Source organism: Tupaia chinensis, unplaced genomic scaffold, assembly GCF_000334495.1.
Source record: "Tupaia chinensis unplaced genomic scaffold, TupChi_1.0 Scaffold000383_1, whole genome shotgun sequence".
Classification (NCBI taxonomy): Eukaryota; Metazoa; Chordata; class Mammalia; order Scandentia; family Tupaiidae; genus Tupaia; species Tupaia belangeri.
The window spans coordinates 1766013-1770065 of NW_006159885.1; the positions used below are offsets into that span (position 1 = coordinate 1766013).

The 4053-nt window shown below is 46.8% G+C and overlaps 1 protein-coding gene across 1 annotated transcript in view; it reads right to left on the reverse strand.

Annotated features, from left to right (window-relative positions):
* ABCC3 (ATP binding cassette subfamily C member 3) overlaps positions 1–4053 on the reverse strand; it is a 66333-nt gene that overhangs the window by 7417 nt on the left and 54863 nt on the right.

The window sequence follows — 4053 nt, forward strand, 5'->3', positions numbered from 1 at the left end:
AATTCATTTTTTTTTTTTTTAAAAAAAGAATTGTTTTATTTAACTTTTTTTTTTTTTTTGGAGAGATTTTCACTGTAGGGCGCTTGCGCTCGCCAGAGACAGAGAGAGACAGAGAGACAGAAAGCGAGAAGTCATCCCCCAGGGGGGATGGTCACGCCGCAATCCCTTCTCCTCCATTCTCCTCTCGGGATCTTGGGCATGCACGCACACGCGCCCAGCGTGAGTTTTAAGCCACCGGGTCCGGGACACGAACCGCGGTCAACTACGTGGGAGTCCAGCGACATAGCCATTATGCCAACAGCTGGTCCCAATTTTTTTTTTAATTGTTTTATTTAACTTTTTTATTATTTATTTTATTTATTTATTTTTATTTGACCAGAAAGGGACAGAGTGAGAGAGAGAGAGAAAGTGAGAAAGCAAGCCACCAAGTCCAAGACTTCAACCATGGTCGGGCATGTGGGAGTCCAGCACTCTTAACCACTATGCCACCTGTAGGCCCCTATTTAATCGTTATTTATTTATTTTAGAAAGATTTTTGCTATGGGGTGCATGCGCTCACCAGAGAGACAGAGACAGACAGAAAAGGAGAAATCATGCCCCCTCAGGGAGAAGGCTATGCCGCAGTCCCTTCTCCTCCATTCTCTTGAGATTTGGGGCATGCATGCACACACACCCAGCATGAGTTCCAAGCCACCAGGTCCACTAGTCAACTATGTGGGAGTCCAGTGACATAACATTATGCCATCTGCTGGCCCCCATCCACTAGTTATTACTGAGTGACTATCCCGTGCCAGGCAGTGAGGACACAGTGATGTTCTCAATGAGACCAGCCCCCATGAGGTTTACATTTTAGTATAGAGACACATACAATCAACAAATAAGAAAATCTATATCCTAATGTAAGAAGTGATGAGTACTCAGGACTGAGAAGAGCTTAATGGTGCTATTCTACACAGCACGGTCCTGGAAGACTTCCAGGAGGAGGTGATAGCTAGCAAAACTCTGAAAGAGGTAAAGGAACAAACCAAATGGTTATCCAGAGGAAAGGCATGTCAGGCAGAGGGATCAGCAGGTGCAAATGCCTCCATCTGTGTCCTGGAGCACAGCGACAAAGGCGAGAGGTAGGAGGCTGAGGTGGTAGGGGGCCCCACTGCCGAGGGCTTTCAGATTGTTTTAAGGACTGTGGTGTTTTGCTCTGAGTAAGAAGCAAAGTCTGTCTAACGATCTAATGCGTGTTTAAAGGATCTCTCTGGCTGCTACAAGGAAGATAGACTGGCAGGGCATAAGAGGAGGGTGGCAGGGCCAGCAGGTGGCATGGCGGTTAAAGGGGCTGGATTCCCACATGACATACTGCAGTTTGAGTCCTGGACCTGGCAGCTTGCTTTCTCACTTTCTCTTTCTTTCTCTGTCTGTCTCTCTCTGGTCAGATTTTTTAAAACCGCCAGCAGGTGGCATGGCGGTTAAGGTACTGGACACTCCCACATGTTGACCACGGTTCGAATCCTGGACCTGGTGGCTTGCTTTCTCACTTTCTCTTTCTTTCTCTGTCTGTCTCTCTCTGGTCAGATTAAAATAAATGAATGAATAAAAGAAATAAAAAATAATAACAAATGGAATTAAATAATAAATAATTTTTTTTAAAAAAAGAGGATGTTGACTTTGACATAATTCAGGAGGCCTGGTGCAAAATGAGTCAGGGTCCCCTGTTCAAAAATTCTTAGGAATGTCAAGGTGATGACAGCAAGAGCCTTAAGCCAAGAGCACGCCCCAAGCACAGGTCCTTCTGGGATCTGGGAGTGGGGATGGACTTGTGTGACGGGTCAGGACTCATAAAGTCGCCCTGCTTTGAAGCAGGGAAAGCCAGAAGGCCAGCAGTCAGGAAACAAAGCAGAACAGGTCCCTAGCACAGCAGTTACACACTGGCCACAGAAAGCTGGATCCCATATGCCCGACCGCGGGCAGCGTGAAAAACATACCGGGCATACATACACCCCCAAATCCTGATAGAACAGAAAAATGGAGGAAAAGGGATCGCAGTGTGACCATGACCCCTTGGGGGGTACTTTCTCTCTCTCTGGTGAGCACACCCATTGTCTGACCATTTAAAAACACAGGCAAAGCAGGAAGTAGAGGCTGCTCTCACCAGGAGGTGGCAGAGAAAAGAGTGGGCAGCAGAGTTAAGGGCAAGATTTCTTAGGACATGGAGACGGAATCATGTATCTACACATGGGGACACTGGACTGCTAGACATGGGTAGGAAGAACACGAAGACCCCGGAGAGTGGAGGGTGGGGGGTGACCTGAGAAACACGCTGGCCACATGTATCCTGATGGGATGGAGACATGAAGGAAGGACTGCAGTGTGGCCACACCTTCTTGGGTTATGCCGTGGAAGGTAGGGGTAGGAGGAGGAATGGAGAGGACCAGAATCGGGGCTCTGTGGGGGTGTTGGCAAGGGGAGGGCTCAGGTCACAGCAAGCAGGAGAAGTCCTACAGGACAGAGAAATCATTTTGGGGCCAGCAGATAGCGTAATGGTCACATCACGAGAGTCCCACATGGCTGACCACGGTTTGAGTCCCAGACCCGGAGGCTTGAAAGTCATATTGGGCATATATGTGTGCATGCCCAAAATCCCTAGAGGCAAATGGAGGAGAAGGGATTGTGGCATGGCCATCCCTCCTGGGAGGTGATTTCTCACTTTCTCTCTGTCTCTCCAGTGACCACACGTGCCCTAGAGCAAAAATCTCTTTAGGGGCCAGCAGGTGGCATGGTGGTTAAGGTGCTGGACACTCCCACATGTCTGACCATGGTTCAAGTCCTGGACCTGGTAGCTTGCTTTCTCACTTCCCCTCTTTCTGTCTCTCTCTGTCAAATTAAAAATAAATGAATAAATAAATGACATTTTAAAAAATGATAATAATAACAAATAACATTAAATAATTCTTTAAAAAATCTCTCAAAAAATAATAATAAAATAAATAAATAAATCATTTCAGAGGCTGGCAGGTGGCATGGTGGTTAAGACACTGGACTCCCACATGGTCGACCACAGTTTGAGTCCTGGGCCAGCCAGTTTGCTCTCTCTCTCTGGTTAACTTGAAAAATAATAATAAATAAATAAAATTAAATAATTCTTTTTTTAAAAAAGAAAAAATATTTTTTAAAGAATTATTTTGTTTAATTTTATTTATTTATCTATTTTAAATTTTTTTCTTTTTTTCTTTTCGGAGAGATTTTCACTATAGGGCGCGTGCGCTCACCAGACAGATAGAGAGAGACAGAGAGACTTTAAGCCACTGGGTCCAGGACACGAACCATGGTCGACTACGTGGGAGTCCAGCGACATAGCCATTATGCTAACTGCTGGTTCCCTATTTTAAATTTTTTTTTTTTTGAGAGAGGTTTTTTGTTTGTTTGTTTGTTTGTTTTTGCTATAGGGCGCGTGCGCTCGCCAGCCAGACAGAGAGAGACATAGAGACAGAAAGTGAGAAATCACCCCCAGGGTGGATGGTCACGCTGCAATCCCTTCTCCTCCATTCTCCTCTTGGGATCTTGGGCATGCACGCACATGTGCCTGGCGTGAGTTTTAAGCCACTGGGTCCGGGACACGGACCGTGGTCGACTACGTGGGAGTCCAGCGACATAGCCATTACGCTAACTGCTGGTTCCCTATTTATCTATTTTAATTTGATCAGAGAGAAAGCAAGTCACCAGGTTCGGGACTCAAACTGTGGATGGCCATGTGGGAGTCCAGTGCCCTTAACCACCACGCCACCTGCTGGCACCAGAAAGAAATAATTTCATCTGAATGTAACTGAGAGGCTGACTTAGAGAACACAAACGTGTCCCCTAGATTTGGGATTAGGGCCGTCATCGGTGAGAGGTTTTGGTGGAGTGGCAGGGCCAGCAAGGAGAGAGAGGCAGATGAGATGGATCGTGGTGATCGGCAGGTGAGCACAGGCAGACGGTACTCTGCTTAAGTTTCATGGCAGAGTACCGTGAGTACCTGGTCCCCGGACAGGGGGCAGAGGGAGGGGAGCGTGACTGTGTTGA